This window comes from Xyrauchen texanus, chromosome 10 (genome assembly GCF_025860055.1).
Source record: "Xyrauchen texanus isolate HMW12.3.18 chromosome 10, RBS_HiC_50CHRs, whole genome shotgun sequence".
In the NCBI taxonomy this organism is placed as follows: Eukaryota; Metazoa; Chordata; class Actinopteri; order Cypriniformes; family Catostomidae; genus Xyrauchen; species Xyrauchen texanus.
In genome coordinates this window covers 19,984,012-20,002,264 of record NC_068285.1, presented here as the reverse complement: position 1 = coordinate 20,002,264, position 18,253 = coordinate 19,984,012, and the positions used below count along the sequence as shown (strand labels likewise).

Genomic DNA, 18,253 nt, shown 5'->3' with positions numbered 1-18,253 from the left:
AAACTTTGCACTTTTTTACATTCACAAACAGATATATAACACACTACATGAACATTAATATTTGAAAAAAAAAAAACAATAGGTGCTCTTTAATTAAGTACATTTTATTATTATTATTTTTTTTTTTTCATTACAAGTTATATTAACAGCATAACAATATTAGTTTCTTTAGTTTTAGATAAATTTTTGTGGTCTCAGATGTTCGGACCCACTGTATGTTATAAAATAATTTCTAAAAAATAATATTAATCAGTATTCACATGGATTAAGGCTTATTTAATTATGTACTGTAGGTCGATCAACAATTCATATTCCATTTCAGGCAGCTGTTCTGGATGTACTACAAAATGACTGTTACTGTTATCTTTACATTGAAATCAGGTCCAGTCAGTGAGACTCAAACTCCAGCATGACCTAACTGGAACAGTAAGTCCAGGAATAGCATGTACACTACGTGTAAAAAGACTCCGACAATATCTGATGAGACATTTCAACTAGTGGTAATGAGAAGTATGTAGATGCTCTGATAGAAAAACTACTATCGTGACTACTAACAAAATACCTGTCATACCTGACAATGTTGGTCTTTTAAGTGGAGATGAACCCTTGTAATAATAGTTTCAACATATGACATGTGTTTGTATGTGTACACAGTCACTTCCAAGTTCAACTTGACGTCTCTGTTGACATTAAGTTCCCACCTTTCTCAAAATAGGACCACTCATATTCAGGGCCTATCAATTAACTGACTTGAGTGCTCTTCTTAAATGTAAAATATAAACCAAACATATCAAGAATCCCCCTCTTTCCTTTCCTTTAGAGCCATCTTTTTAAGTCAAAGATGGTAGATTTTGTGGGCTATTGCTGTTCCGCACTTCTAGTTCTGCTGATTTTGAAAGATCTCATTGTGTATGCATGTAATCTCTAGATCACATCCAGTGATGGATATCTGATCTAATCTGATCTGGGGCATTGAGAGCTATTGTTTTGTTTGAGCCATTTTGTGCCTCAGACAGCAGACAGCAACTCTGAGAACCTCTTGAGATGCTTGTATTGTAGTAAAGAAAACAAGTTTCAGACTTAAGAGTCAAGAGGTAAGTAATATAAGTAAGTAATATCTTTCTGAAATGATTCTTCAACAACGATTTAAGACATATAATTCAGGTTAAGAGGGCAGGTCTAGGGTCACTAAAATAAACTCAATCTCAACTGTGACTGAGAGGTACCAGCACAGACATTTCCACCAAAGAATTTCACTAGTACACTGATTTAACTTTTCAGTCTTCAGTACATTTCAGATGTTTCAGAAGAAAGATGGCAATATTTGATTATCCAGCAACTGTTTGATTGTTTGTAATGATAAAATTCAGCATTTGGTGTCCTCTCTTTTGAAAAGTAAAGAGTAATCTTGACATAAGTTAATGTGGGACAGCTCAGCTCTGTCATTTCTTGGTCTATCACCTACGTTTTTATCTTTATTAACTTGTCTATTCATTCTCAGTTGCTCAGTTTTGATGTTTATCCGGGCCTTTGGGTAGTGTGTTGTGTTGTTCAAGGAATCTTCATACAGCTGATAAACTTTTTCTTTGATTAAGGTGTTGCCATGGGTACAGAAGATAAATGGAAAAAAAAACACCTGCACACACGGTGAGAGTTTGCATCTGCACCTTTATCATTGTCACTTGGTATATTTGTGAAGTAGGCTACATAATGTTAGACCTATTTCAGTCTTATTTTGCTCTTCCTGGATATATGTACTCACTTTCTTGTTTTTGTCGATATTCTACTTTGGGAATATTATATATATATATATATATATATATATATATATATATATATATATATATATATATATATATATATTCTGTTTGGGAAAGTAGTGCTGACATTTTGTACAGCATAACATTGGGCCATTTCACTGTTTGTATCAATCCACTGATCCGTATTTGTATCAATCCACTGATCCTTGAATATAGGCTCAAGTAGACCTTCTCTTCATTCAATTTTTTTTTCCTCTGCAGTGTGATATGTCTTCCTGTCTTCCCTCATTCTCCCTATATTTCCCCACCTCTCATCCCACAGTCTGAGACAATGTGGTGGGGGACCCTGGGGTCCATTTGCCCCTTTCCAAATTTCTGTCCCAAGAGAGACATGTCACACCGTCAAGCAGCTCTGGAAGAGAAAGGTAAATTTGCATGAATACGCATGAAGCAAAAATGAAGGTTCAATATAGTATTCTAATATATTGAATATCAGCAATATCTTTAATATAATGAACTGTCTGTTTAAGATTTGAACACCCTTGTGGGAATACTTACAATCGCATTAATGCTCAAATTCAATATCTGGCCCGAGTCTACAAGACTTCCACGTAAAAGGTAAGTGTACAACAAATATGTGTTTGAGGGTGTGTATAAGATTTTATCAAAAACAAACAAGAAAGAAACATTGATGGGGTGAAATGCATATGTGTACAGGAACTGGATGCAAGTCTAAAGAAGGTTCTGTCTGGTGATCTGCAGTCTCTAATGTTAGGTCTGATGATGACACCAGAGCAGTTTGAAGCCCATCGTTTGCATAAGGCCATGGAGGTTTGCCATTTATTCTCTAGTAAAGTGCTGGTGTATGAGCATGCAACTACATGTTGTTTGAATATTGCCATACATTTAACTATAGATTGATATCCTTTCTGTCAATGTTGATGCATTTGCTTTTTGTGTTTGTGTGTATTCAGGGTGCTGGTACAAATGAGGACACACTTTTGGAGATTTTGTGTACACAGACACCACAGCAGCTCTCTCAGAATCAGAATCAGAAATGACATCAAGGCTGCATACAATCTAGGTACTCTAATATTTGTTAGGGCTGTTAATAGATTACATTTTTTATTGAATTAATAACATAATTGTTATGTTCACTTAAATACACTGTTAATTGAGAAATGCCCACTAGGGGGAGTTGTTGTATTATGTGGGGATATATGTATGGAAGAGAAAAAGAAGTGTGTAAAAAATGTCTGCCATGCTTGAGTAAAGACATGTGCGTTATCTCTGTGGGATCTCTCCTAATTATTAAGGACCACACAACAAACCGGTGATATGATTGCCTACATATCGACAATGCACTGGTGAACTTTAACAGCCATGTTTGAAAACTATCTGCTGATAACTTTTGACTATCTCATTGCCTTGGAATGGAAGCACAGAGAATTTTCTATTATCTTCCAAATACCGGTGTTGTGTGTTTCCCTGCTGGGATCTGTTTCCCCCCAGCAGATCTGTATGGGGGAACAGTATCTGATGGTAACATTCTCCACTGTCAGAATGTGTTACCCCTAAGCCTAACCCTACCCTACTGTTACGAATGGGCAGCGAAGGCAGACGAGGAGATGCGGATCCAAATGCAGTTCAATTTTATTAACCAAACAAACAAGGCAGGTACAAGGAAAACTCGGGAACAAAGGAAAAACCCTCAATGGGGAAATAAACACAAGACTGAGGAAACAGGTAGGGAACACATACCGGGCTAACAACATTCAACGAACGACAAGGAGTGAACAAAAAGCAGGGCTTAAATACACAGTGGGTGATGACTGAATAAGACACAGGTGAGAACAAAATGGCAGTGATGATGGCAGGTGGATTCTGGGAAGTGTAGTTCTTTAACAATGACAAGTGAACACGAAGGCTAACAAAGAGACTAAGGGGCTACACAAGGGACAAAAGTGAAAACTAAGGAATGCAAAGGTGACAAAAATGGCAGACAAAGGGCAACAGTGAAACAAGACAAGGAATTCCTAACATAGCCCCCCTCAAGGATCGGATTCCAGACGATCAAAATAACATAAAACAAAACAAAAAATGGGAAGAACAAATGTCCATTGACTGGGGGGGAAGCTCGTGGTGGGCAGACAGAACAAGGGGAGCAACGAAGGGCAGACAGGCAGTCCAGGGGGCCACGAGGGGCAGAAAGACAGTCCAGGGGGCAACGAGGGGCAGACAGGCAGTCCAGGGGGCAACGAGGGGCAGACAGGCAGTCCAGGGGGCAACGAGGGGCAGACAGGCAGTCCAGGGGGCAACAAGGGGCAGGCAGGAAGTCCAGGGGGGCAACAAGGGGCAGGCAGGAAGTCCAGGGGGGCACAAAGGGCAGGCAAGAAGTCCAAGAGGCACACAGGGCAGGCAGGAAGTCCTGGGGGGCACACAGGGCAAGGACAGGTTCAGGTGGTCTGGCTTGCTGGCCACAGGGCAAGGGTAGGTTCAGGAGGCCTGGGAGCTGGCCACAGGGCAGGGACAGGTTCAGGTGGTCTGGGAGCTGGCCACAGGGCAAGGGTAGGTTCAGGAGATCTGGGAGCTGGCCACAGGGCAAGGGTAGGTTCAGGAGATCTGGGAGCCGGCCACAGGGCAAGGATAGGTTTGGGGAACCTGGGAGGAGGCCACTGGACCGGGACCGGGTCAGGAGGCCTGGGAGGAGGCCACAGAGCAGGGACCGGTTCAGGAGGCCTGGGAGCTGGCCACAGGATGGGAACGGGGTCAGGAGGCCTGGGAGGACGCCACAGGACAGGGACCGGGTCAGGGGGCCTGGGAGGACGCCACAGGACAGGGACCGGGTCAGGAGGCCTGGGAGGAGGCCACGGGACAGGGACCGGGTCAGGGGGCCTGGGAGGAGGCCATAGGACAGGGACCGGGTCAGGAGGCCTGGGAGGAGGCCACAGGACTGGGACCGGGTCAGGAGGCCTGGGAGGTGGCCACAGAACTGGAACAGGGTCAGGAGGCCTGGGAGGAGGCCACAGGATGGGAACAGGGTCAGGGGGCCTGGGCAGAGGCCACAGGACAGGGACCGGGTCAGGAGGCCTGGGAGGAGGCCACAGGTCAGAAACAGGGTCTGGGGCCCTGGGAGAAGGCCACCGGACAGGGACAGGTTCAGGAGGCCTAGCCGAGGGAGGTGGCGCCGTAGGAGGCTCTAGAGGCGGAGCCGTAGGAGGCTCGAGAGGCTTGAGAGGCGGAGCCCTAGAAAGCTCTGGAGTCTCTGGGAGCAGAGCCGTAGGAGGCTTGTGAGGCGGAGCCCTAGAAAGCTCAGGAGTCTCTGGGAGCAGAGCCGTAGGAGGCTCGGGAGGTGGAGCCGTAGGGGGCTCGGGAGGTGGAGCCGTAGGGGGCTCTGGAGGTGGAGCCGTAGGAGGCTCTGGAGGAGCCGTAGGAGGCTCGAGAGGCGGAGCCCTAGAAAGCTCTGGAGTCTCTGGGAGCAGAGCCATAGGAGGCTCGGGGAGAAGGGCCGTGGAACACTCGAGAGGCTCTGGAGGCGGAGCCCTGGAAGGCTCGAGAGGCTTGAGGGGCGGAGCCCTAGAAGGCTCGAGGGGCGGAGCCCTGGGAAGCTCGGGAGGAGTTCTAGAAGACTCGGTAGGCGGAGCTCTGGAGAGCTCGGGAGGCAGAGCTCTGGAAAGCTTGGGAGGCAGAGCTCTGGAAAGCTCGGGAGGCGGAGCTCTGGAAAGCTCGGGAGGCGGAGCTCTGGAAAGCTCGGGAGGCGGAGCTCTGTAAAGCTCGGGAGGCGGAGCTCTGGAAAGCTTGGGAGGCTCGGAAGGCGGAGCTCTGGAAAGCTCGGGAGGCGGAGCTCTGGAAAGCTCTGGAGGCTCGGAAGGCGGAGCTCTGGAAGGCTCGGGAGGCTTGAGAGGCGGAGCCCTGAAAGGTTCGAGAGGCTTGAGAGGCAGAGCCCTGGAAGGCTTGAGAGGCGGAGCCCTGGAAGGCTCGAGAGGTGAAGCTCTGGAAAGCTTGAAAGGCGGAGCTCTGGAAAGCTCAAAAGGCGGAGCTCTGGAAAGCTCAAAAGGCGGAGCTCTGGAAAGCTCGGGAGGCTCGAGAGGCGGAGCCCTGGAAGGCTCGAGAGGCGGAGCCCTGGAAGGCTCGAGTGGCTCGGGAGGCAGAGCTCTGGAAAGTTCGGAGGGCAGAGCTCTGGAAAGCTCGGGAGGCTCGGAGGGCGGAGCTCTGGAAAGCTCGGGAGGCGGAGCTCTGGAAAGCTCGGGAGGCGGAGCTCTGGAAAGCTCGGGAGGCGGAGCTCTGGAAAGCTCAGGAAGCTCGGAAGGCAGAGCTCTGGAAAGCTCGGAAGGCGGAGCTCTGGAAAGCTCGGAAGGGAGGCTTGAGAGGCGCTGACTCTTGGACGGGCATGACCACTGGCGCTGGCTCTTGGACGGTCATGGCTACTGGCGCTGGCTCTTGTACGGTCGAGACTACAGGTGCTGGCTCAGGGACGGTCGAGGCTACAGGCGCTGGCTCAGGGACGGTCGAGGCTACAGGCGCTGGCTCAGGGACGGTCGAGGCTACAGGCGCTGGCTCGCAGACCGGGGCTGACGAGGGCTCTGGCTCGCAGACCAGGGCAGGCTCTGGCTCTGGCTCGCTGACCGTAGCTGACGAGGACTCTGGCTCGCTGACCGTAGCTGACGAGGGCTCTGGCTCGCTGACCGGAGCAGACGAGGGCTCTGGCTCGCTGACCGGAGCAGACGAGGGCTCTGGCTCGCAGACCGGAACAGGCGTGAACACTAGCTCGCTGGCCGTGGCAGGCGTGGGCTCTGGCTCGCTGACCGTGGCAGGCGGAGACTGGGGAGCAGAAGCCTTTCCTCTTCTCCTCCTCCGCCGGGCAGACGAAGCTGGCAACGCTGGCTCGTTGGCCGTGGCAGGCGTGAAGGGACGAACCACGGGTGAATGGAGGGTTACCACTGTGGGAGGAGTGGCAGGGTTCTCCTCGATGACGCCCACAGTAAACAGTGAACCGCAGGCCAGCAGAGTCTCGTTCTTGAGCGCACTGTTCTGGCTCGCCCGGAAAAACCCCACCAGGTCAGAGTCAGGGAATTCGGTGGCACTCGCAATCGCGAGGAAACCGCGGATGTGGTCCTCCACCAGACGATTTCCCTGACTAAGGCTGAGCAGCTGACAGCTCGCTTTTCGAACCGCTGGATCCATGTTTGGTCGTTCGTTCTGTTACGAATGGGCAGCGAAGGCAGACGAGGAGATGCGATCCAAATGCAGTTCAATTTTATTAACCAAACAAACAAGGCAGGTACAAGGAAAACTCGGGAACAAAGGAAAAACCCTCAATGGGGAAATAAACACAAGACTGAGGAAACAGGTAGGGAACACATACCGGGCTAACAACATTCAACGAACGACAAGGAGTGAACAAAAAGCAGGGCTTAAATACACAGTGAGTGATGACTGAATAAGACACAGGTGAGAACAAAATGGCAGTGATGATGGCAGGTGGATTCTGGGAAGTGTAGTTCTTTAACAATGACAAGTGAACACGAAGGCTAACAAAGAGACTAAGGGGCTACACAAGGGACAAAAGTGAAAACTAAGGAATGCAAAGGTGACAAAAATGGCAGACAAAGGGCAACAGTGAAACAAGACAAGGAACTCCTAACACCTACCTACTCTAACCTACACTACCCTAACCCAAGCCATAACCATAACCCTATACCCAATCGTGGCTAGGGGGAAACAGATTCCGACAGGGAACACAATTTGATACAACACCGGTACGACCTATGCATCTGCACTTACAGCTTTGATAGCACACTTTGTCCCTAAAGTAATGCCATTGCAGAGATACATACATTTCACCAAAGGGAGCAAAGGCTGAAGATGAAAATATTCTGCAATATGGCAATGTGTGACTATGCTCCGTTACATGGTGTCATTATGTGCAATTGGTGACAAAGACGAAATTCTGAGAGATCAAATTGTTGAGGAAGAGTGCAGTAATCGAATTTGTGAACGTCTATTGCTTGAAGTAGATCTAACTTTACACAGAGCAATACAAATTTCAAATCAAGTGGAAAATGCAATGGCCAATGCAAGTGAAATTCATTCCAAATTACGCAGCAGTTGTTGAGCCTATAAGAGAGGTGGTCTAGTGGACTAGTAAAGCACTTAGAAGTTTTCATAAATAAAATAAAAATTTGCTATAAGTGCTGACCATTTACCAAAAGGAATACACAACTCTGAGCTGAATGAGGCACCACTGCATACAGATTTCACCCCTGATGAACAACACTCATCATCAGAAAATTATAACATTTGAGCAGAATGAGATCACTGTAGAAATATGCCAATGTGGTTGAAGGACTATGTAACTTAAATTCCTGCAGTAAAAAGGAATAATAAAACTTTCAATTTAAAGAGAAAACAAGACACATTTTATTGTTCCATGTTAAGTTGAATGGAATTGATGCATATATCAGTGTTCATGTTGCACATGCTTGGTTAATAATGCAATGTTCTTCATATTGGTGAAATGTAATGTAAAAAAAAAAAATCAATGCTCAGAAAACTTGGGATTAACTTAGGATCCTGTTTTGTATCTTTGTTATTGTACCATGTTACTACAGTACAGGACATTACTTAAATTATTTAAGTTTGGTGGAGATGTTGTTCACACTGCTAATTGAGAAATGTCCCTAGGGGGAAATTTTGTATTATGTGTGGAGATAAACTGGTCAAAGGTTTGGAATAATCTACAAGTCAAGTCAAGTCAATTTTATTTGTATAGCGCCTTTCACAACACACATAATTTCAAAGCAGCTTTACAGAAGATCAGCATTAACAGAAGATAAAACTAATGTCTATAATGTCGATGAATCATCATTGTGTAATTAAATAAAACACGATTGTTTATCGTGTTTAAAAATAAGTCATTAAATAATAATTGTCTTAATAACCCCAGTGAGCAAGCCGAAGGCGACTGTGGCAAGGAACACAAAACTCCATAAGATGTTGATTAATGGAGAAATATAACCTTGGGAGAAACCAGACTCACTGTGGGAGTCAGTTCCCCTCTAGCTAACATCATGAATATAATGTAAATAATAGTACAGATTTTGCTCTTATGGAAAGAAATTGTGTGGCATTCAACTGTACACTATGTATAGTCAGGACATTAATTATGTGGAAAATAACTGAAAATTAGAAGAAAATTTTTTTTTAAACTTCTTAAACTACTTCAGAGTACTTCAAAATCCTCCACGTGCAGCAAAGACAGCTTTGCAGATCCTTGGCATTCTAGCTGTCAGTTTGTCCAGTTGAAATTTCACCCCACACTTCCTGTAGCACTTGCCATTGCGTTTGGCTGTCTTGTCAGGCCACTTCTCACACACCTTACAGTCTAGCTGATCCCACAAAAGCTCAATGGGGTTAAGATCCGTAACACTCTTTTCCAATTATCTGTTGTCCAATGTCTGTGTTTCTTTGCCCACTCTAACATTTCTTTTCATTTTTCTGTTTCAAATGTGGCTTTTTCTTTGCAGTTCTTCACATAAGGCCTGCACCCCTGAGTCTTCTATTTACTGTTACATGAAACTGGTGTTGAGTGGGTAGAATTCAATGAAGCTGTCAGCTGAGGACATGTGATGTGTCTATTTCTCAAACTAGGGACTCTGATGTACTTATCCTCTTGTTTAGTTGTACATCTGGCCTTCGACATCTCTTTCTGTCCTTGTTAGAGCCAGTTGTCCTTTGTCTTTGAAGACTGTAATGTACACTTTTGTATAAAATCTTCAAGCATAGTATAGCCTTCATTCCTCAAAACAATGATTGACTAAAGAGTTTCTAGATAAAGCTGTTTCTTTATTGCCATTTATGACCTAATATTGACCTTAATACATACTAGTCTATTGCATACTGTGGCAACTCAAAAACAAAGACAATGATAAGTTTCATTTTACAAACCAAATAGCTTTCAGCTGTGATATAATGGCAAGTGATTTTCTAATACAAAATTAGTAATTTAGCATGATTACTCAAGGATAAGTTTTTGGAGTGATGGCTGCTGAAAATGGGGCCTGTCAAGATTTGACCAAAAATTACTTTTATATAATTCAATACTAATACAATATATAATGATTAATTATAAATATAACATACAGTATATTAAAAATATAATAATTCAGTTTATTTAATTGCATTACATTATTGTGGCAGACAATTAAAGCATTTATAAGACAATAAGAAAGTGGCTTTAGAAGGCAATATATGGTTTATTGCCATATTAATGAACATAAGCCTACAGTCCACAGCAGGGGTGGACTGGCCATAGGGAGAACCGGGACTTTTCCTGGTGGGCCGGCTGTGAAACTGGGCTGAACGGGTGGTGATACGCTGAAACGGGCCGGCAACTGGCTGATGAGGGCCGCAAAACTGTGCTGCTCAACAACTTTTGGGCCAGTTTCTATGTAAAATCCAGGGCCTATTTCTCTTCCCAGTCCACCCCTGGTCCAAAGCAATCCAATTTGGAATTGAATGCATCAATCTGTCTGAAATAGATTTATTATAAGGGCCTTTCTAAAGATGCGTCAGTGTACTCATGCCTCAAACTTTTTTAGTGTCTCACTTTGGTTGCATGACACAAACTTGCATCGAGTCATAAACATCATTTTTAAGTTGCTTGCTGTTTCAAGCTTGAAACTTAGAAAAGCATACTTCAGGATCCCAGCATTTGAGCAATTGCGCTATGTCAAGCTATTTTTAAATGTAAGAGCACATCACCATCTTGTGACAAATAACTTGGACCAGTCAGGTACAAGAACAAACAAATCGACAAACACAAGGGTATAAGGGCACAATACATTGAGGAACATACATGAGGGACAGGTGCAAACAGCCAACATGACAAGGACTTAACGAGGAGGCATGGCAGGAGGAAACAAGCAGGCAGGGAAAGCAGAGCTCATGGCAGACAGAAAACACAATAGAGCCATGCATTCAAATACAAGACAGACACAAACACATTCACAGACAGAGGTGGGTACTGTGTATTCAAGTAAAAGTATAATTACTTAAAAAAAAAAAAAAAATCACTCAAGTAGAAGTAAAAGTACTAACATAAATAATTACTTGAATAAGAGTTAGAAATTATCCAATTAAAAGAGTATTCAAGTATACTTGTGTGTAACTCATAACTTTCACAAATGGCATAATAGACGTTTACTCCCCAATATTCCATTACATAATACACATTGAACATGTATTACGGAATTATTATTATTATTATTATTATTATTATTATTAATTAAAATTCCGTCATCATTCACCATCATGTTGTTCAAAACCTGTATGACTTTCTTTCTTTCATGCAACACAATAAGGAGATATTAGATATTAGCCTATTTACATTCACTAGATCTCAAAACATTACTTTCAGTGAATGTTTTTTCTCTCTCCATATTTCGAAAGTGAATGGTGATCGAGGCTGTCAGTCCCTAATATTCTGTCTAACATATTTTTTTGTTCCACATAATACAAAGGGCCATACAGTTTTGGAACAACATAAGGATAGGGAAATGATGACAGAATATTAAATTATGGCTGAGCTATCATTTTAAATTCTCTCATCAATTACTCACCCTCATGCCATCCCAGATATGTATGACTTCTTTTCTTCTGCAGAACACAAATTAAGAATATTTTAGCTCTGTAGGCCAAGCTTTTGATGCTCCAAAAAGCTCATAAAGGCAGCATAAAAGTTATCCATAAGATTCCAGCAGTTAAATCCATATCTTCAGAAGTGATATGATAAGTGTGGGTGAGAAAAAAAATCTATATTTGTCATTTTTTGCTAGACATTCTTCTCTCTGTGAATGTGAATCACCAAATTACCAGAAGTGTTTCCAAACCTCTATTCTTATTGACTAATTCATCCAGATAAAGCAATAGTTCACCCAAAAAAAAACAAATCTTATTATTTACTCTCCCTCATGCCATCCCATGCCATTCATCTGCTGAACTCAAAATAAGAATTTCTCAGCTCTGTAGGTCCATACAATGCAAGTGAATGGGTGGCAACATTTTAAAGCTAAACAAAATCACACAAGTCAGCATAAAAGTAATCCATAAGACTCCAGTGGTTAAATCAGTATCTTCAGAAGTGATGTGATAGGTGTGGATGAGAAACAGATCACCTTCACATTCTTCTTATTGTGTTTATTATTACAGTGAAAACCTGAAAATGTCCCACAAGGACATTATATATAGTGCTGAAATATAAACCAAAGTAAGATTGTGCTTTATTTCATAACTTTTAAAGTCCTGTGTGGATTCTTATTTCATTGTAGTTACAGTTTTAGATTTAGACATTAGTTCTGTACAGCAGTGCCGCCGCTCTCTGAATGCAGAGTGTGCAGCCTAGTGCATAGGGTACCAACCCCGGTCATGGAACACTCGCTGTGTCTGAAGCCGACCCCTATCCACTATATAGAGCACTGTTTCAAGTATCCACCGTTTTGTAGGAGTGTCTGAATTCTGAGTGAGCCACTCATTTCCTACTTTTGTTCACTCATTCTTACCCACAATGCTCTCTAATTTTGATCAATCCACCACGGTGAAGACATACGAGCTGGGAGTTTACTGCTTCCTTCACTCCTTGTTTTATTTCATGCTGAATTTATTAAATTACTTTTTGACAAATCATTCCTTGATTAAAATAACATAATAACATATAGAGAGGCAAAACATACAGATACATTTTAAAATGTACTCGATATTGGATAAAATGTGTTTACTCTTTATATTAACACACAGTATATATTAAAACTGACAAACAGAATGAAGATTTATTGTATTAATATATTATTCAATAAGAATAACAAGGCCCAAGTATTTTAAAAGTTCTATATGTGACGTTGTTTCTTTGACAGTCCCAGAGCTCCGACACTCGGTGTATATGTCAGCATCCAAATTCACTGACTCATTTAGTGCACTAACTGCCATTCACGATACAGTAATTAGTGAATGAGTAAACGAGTGAATGATTTTGGACACAGCCACTCTCTTCGCCATACAATCGCCTTGCGCCCACACATCTCTCATGCGCGTGCTCGTGCCCATCGCTGTGCATGTGCAGAAATGCTGTCTGTTCCCTCTTCAGTTGTCAATCACGCGAACAACAGAGCAAAAGGCATTTACAGTTTATTTGGATGTTTACATGGATTTATACTGTTAATCCGACCCCAAAGTAACTGCAATAGTTTAAAGTAAATGCAGACAAGCGCACTGATATATTGCTGCACTTATTTAAAGATTTACACTTAAAAATGTATGCCATGAGAGCCCAGTTACATTGTCACACTAAAAATGACCATCACATTACATAGAAAAGCCCATATTAGCATTAGAGCCAAAATCTCAGCGTGCTGCCTTAAACTGAAGCTGAGATTTTAATCTTGAAACATCAGCTTGTCTAGGTGTTAAATGAAGGCATTGCATAACGAAACTGTGTTTCACTTTGAGGATTTTGATGCTGCAGCATTGATGACTTGAGTGAGTCAAGCAGTGTGAACTTCCATTCTCGTAAAAGTCCCATTCAATAATCTCTCAATGAATTACACATAAACTCAAATTAAATCCAGTAATGTGACATCAGTAAATGTAGCACGTAACTACCCACCTCTGTTCACAGATAACAGAAAGATGAGGGCTGTCTGACTGAGGTTGTGGCCTACTTTCCATTTAAAGAGAAATGTTTTTATCTTACGTTTAAATTTGGGTTAAGTGCGAACTTTTATTAGCAGTGTATTTGTATTATTAGGATGAGTAACAGTCTAAGCGGGAGTATAAAAGCAGGATTTGGAGAAAGACTTGATCAGTAAAACTGATGGAGATTTTTCAAAGTTCATTGTAGCTTTGTTCAAGGTAATACAGCACAATACTGCCTTGAATCACACTATCAAATATTTACCACCCAATCTATTTCTGATACTTTGCTCAATGGAGATAAGTATGTCAATATCTTTTCTCTCATGTGTCATGTTTTGTGTAAGTAGTGACGATATTTCTCTCTCTTTATCTTTCCCTTCAAACCATTTAAACCAAGATGTAAAGGTGAGTCCATATAAATCGGCAATGATGTCACCTGGCCACACCTGTTTTACTGCAGAGTCGAGTGCACTAAAAGTTAAAGGAATTTATAAACTCTTAGTTACTCTGACTTCATTGGACCACTTTCCTAGGCTGACTTTGTTTGCTCTTGTATATTGCAGCTACCAGAAGTGAGACCTCTAGATGACCTCAAGAAGCAGGACTTGGATTTTTGGAATTGAACCTGTATTAGTTAACAGGCTGACTGATATCCAGGGTATTTTATAAATTGTGTTTAAGATAAGATCCCCAATGCAATCTTTAACTGCTTCGTGCCAGTTGCCATTTTGATGTTTCCTGGGTCTGATTCAGATTGATTTGCTTTCATTAGAGCAACACTGAGCCCATTGATTTCTTCTCAGTGTAATGTACTGTATTCACTCTGTGTATTGATGTTGTTCTACAGGCTTTATCGGAGGAGCTCAATAACAAGAACCTGCTGCTAAGTTTTGGATCAAAATACTCACCACAAGACACCCAGACCATATTAAAACTGGTGTTTGTGAGTGCGTGTGTTTTTCTGACCTACCTGTTCTATTGGGTATAAAAAAATGCTGAAATTATCTCCAGAAGGAAGGACAGGATGACGCAGAACATATCAATGTGAACACAAATTGAGAAACAGCTAATTTCTCAAGTCAAAATGCTGATAAGTCAAGCTACAAAAAAAAAAAAAAAAAAAAAATTATAATAAAAAGTCATGCTTCAAAAAGGGTAAAACATACACTCACACTAGAAAGTATAGTCCATACAAGTAAATACTTGCCAAAAATCTTTCCTTCCGCTGTAGCTTTCAGATCTCATTTGATGTTGCAAATTCCAATAATCAAAAACAGTAGATTTTATGTAAATGATGTGAAACACCATTGATTCTGGCATGCAAACATGAATGACATAAGATGCTTGCATTTGGATGGGTAAATGTGGTTATGTTTGTCTAGTTGAAAGAGAAATATATTTATTCTCTTTTCAGTTGTTTTCTCTTTCTTTATCAGTGCTGAGTAAACTGGAGTTTGAGAAAGGCCAGACAGTGGATGAAGCTTTAGAGGTACATTTTAAAGGAGTTCTTTCTGGTGACCTGAAAATGGGCTTAAAGACACTAGGTAAATCTGATGTACATGTGTATGTATTAATGTGTATATGGTATTTGTGTGCAAGTTATTTAAAATTATTTTGAATTGATCTCATCTTTTCTCTCATCAGTGCGATGTATACATACATCTATACTTGGCCCAGCGGATCCAAACTTTGAAAGTAAGCTTGGGAATTTTTGGGAATTTATTTGTTCAAAACAACCCAATAATCATAAATTATATTATAAATGTAATTGTATGTATTTAGTCAAGTATTAATACTGCAATAAAATCACATACTTCAGATCTTTCAGATTTCTATGTATGTCTGAGTGATACATATGTATGGGTGTTTGTCTCATATGTGTATGTTTTGGTGTTCACAATTCTTAGAATTATGAAACACGTCTTGTGTTCCAAACCTTTCAGTTAATTAAATTGAATGGAATTTTAATGGACAATAGTTTTCTCAGATAAAATTTTGTACTTTGGTAAGGTTTACATCATTACAGGTAAATCATTAAAAAGAATAATTTATCACTGACTACCACACCTGGAGTCGCAAGTGTGAATCATGCGTGCTAAGTCACTCCAGTCTGGCTTCCCAAGCAACCAATTGACCCAGATGCTAGGGTGGGTAAAGTCACGTTGGGGTAACTTCCTCATAATCACTATAATGTGGTTCTCGCTCTCAGTGGGGCACGTGGTGAGATGTGCATGGATGCTACAGAGAATAGCGTCAGCCTCCACATGTGCTAGGTCTCTGCGGTAACGCGCAGATTGATGGTCTCTGACCTGATGGTGATTGTAGAGAATTATTTCCTGAAATGCAATAACAGCATGTTTTTCTGCAAACACATATACTCCTGTTAAAACAGCAGGTTTTTGTGATGTACAAAATGTAATGAAGATAAAATCATATCAGAACAATTTGCACCTTTAATGTAAAAATTACAACCTATGCAATGCCACTGAAAACCAAAGGGACACATTTCGGAGTCTGTTTGGATAAAAGTCTGTTAACTTGGCACATCTTGACTTGGGAATATTTTCCAACTCTTCTTTGCAAAACTCTTCTTTTTTTCAGGTCCCCCCACAGATTTTCTATAGGATTCAGGTCTGAGCTCTGGCTGGGCCATTGAAGCCATTATTTTGTTGATTTGGATGTGTGCTTGGATCATTGTCATGCTGAAAGGTGAAAGATCTCTTTATTTTCAGCTATTCATGATTCCCTCCACCTTCATTAAAGCCCCAATTCCAGCTGAAGAAAAGCAGCACCAAAGTATGATGCTGCCACCACCTTGCTTCCCTGTGCGTATGGGGTTCTTTTGCTGATGGTATGCTTGGTTTTTGCACCAAGCATACCTTTTACAATTTTTGGGCAAAAAGTTCAATCTTGGTCTCATCAGACGATAACACATTTTTCCACATGGTTTTGGGAGACTGGATATAGGTTTTTGCAGGCTTGGATGTTTTTGTTTGTCAGAAATGGCTTGCGTCTGGTCACCCTGCCCCATAGCCTAGACAGATAAAGAATATGGGAGATAGTTAATCACATGTAGGGAGCAACCAGTACTTTCCAGAAAGAGCTGCAGGTCCTTTAATGTTGCTACAGGCCTCTTGACAGCCTCCCTGACCAGTTTTCTCTTTGTCTTCTCATCAATTTTGTAGGGATGTCCTGTTCTTGATAATGTCGCTGTTGTGCCGTACTTTATCCACTTGTTGATGACTGTCTTCACTTCCATAGTACAGTATATCTAATACCTTGGAAACATTTTTTTAGCCCTCATCTGAGCGATACCTTTCAACAGTGACATCCTGTTGATGATTTGTAAGCTCTTTGTGGCCCATGGCTCTTGTAGTACCATGCAACCAAGAAGAGGCCAAAAAAATCCTACAAGAACAGCTGAGATTTATTTGGAGTTAATCAGGGTCACTTTTGATGAAGACAGGTGTGTACTATTTCACATGAGCTTAATGGTTGGTTTATTCTTAACACAGCATCATACCCAATTATAAAAAGTGTGCACACTTTTGCAGTTAAGTTTTTTAATTTATTTTTTTCTCTGAAATGTGTAACTTTGGTTTTAAGTGGCATTGCATAGGTTGTAATTTTTACATTAAAGGTGCTGAAGAGTCTGAAATTATTTGTCTTTGTTTCTTTTTTACATCACAAAAACCTGCTATTTTAACAGGGGTGTGTATAATTTTTATATCCACTGCACATAAAATAAATGTACCATTCCTTGTCAATTCATTCACTGTAGCCTCTAGAAAGTTTTCATTTCAAGTTATTCTTTGATATCACTATAAAAATATCATAGATACACAGATATTCTGTACTATACTTTGTAGAGACCAGTGGTCTAGGGTATGATGGTCTCTCACAGTAAGGAATATCTGCTGAGACTTAGATGGTATACCTTCGATCAACGGGGACCTCACTCTACTCTGCCTTGCAGGTCTATACACATACACACGATAGTTTTACAAAGTTATATAATTTACTCCCCCTCAATTGTTGTTCCAAACCTGACTTTCTTTATTCCATGGAACACAAAAGATATTTGGCATGTAAGCCAAGATGTGCAGAATTTATAAGAGTGCCTCTGAGCATATGTATGTCGGTAGGTAGGTAGATACGTGTTGTGCAGACTACTGAATTGTTCCTGGTCTTAGTTGTTTGATGTTTAGCTAAAGGTTTAACTAATGTATTCATGATGTCATAAGTTCATTATGGGAGGAAGTCATAGATTTGAAAAAATCTATTTGCGTCTCATTGTTTCAAAGTCCAGAAAAGGCTATCTTATCAAACCATAAATTAACTAGCAATACAAAACAATGGAAGCTGCATGAGTTGCTATGTGCACTGCAGTCTCAAGGTTAAAGGAAGATCAGTCCAAAGCTTCACTGCTCTATGAATATTCTCTGTTGCAACCACACGCATGCAACTGTGTATGACATACACACACCCCATCAATAGGTACCATTCTTTATTGTTTATTATGACCATAAAACCTATTAAAACAGTTTAAGTTGACACATAGGATCCTTATATGATGTTCTACAAAAATAAAACTGTGATGCATCTGCTACCTACTTTTTTTTTGTAAACTTACTGTACATATACAGATTGTTCACATGAAAAGCTTTGTGTGAAGATGACACTTCCAGCAGTTTGACATATGATATACTACATCAAAATTTGTTTAAACAGTATTTTGCTAATCCTTTTATAATTACTATCCATACAATTTTTGGACAATAAAAAGAGACTATATGGAATATTTG

The 18,253-nt window shown here is 41.5% G+C and overlaps 1 pseudogene; it reads left to right on the top strand.

The window, feature by feature from the left end:
• The first annotated feature begins 1,603 nt into the window (after positions 1–1,603).
• LOC127650864 (annexin A2-like) lies at positions 1,604–17,641 on the top strand (annotated as a pseudogene).
• The last annotated feature ends 612 nt before the right edge of the window (positions 17,642–18,253 follow it).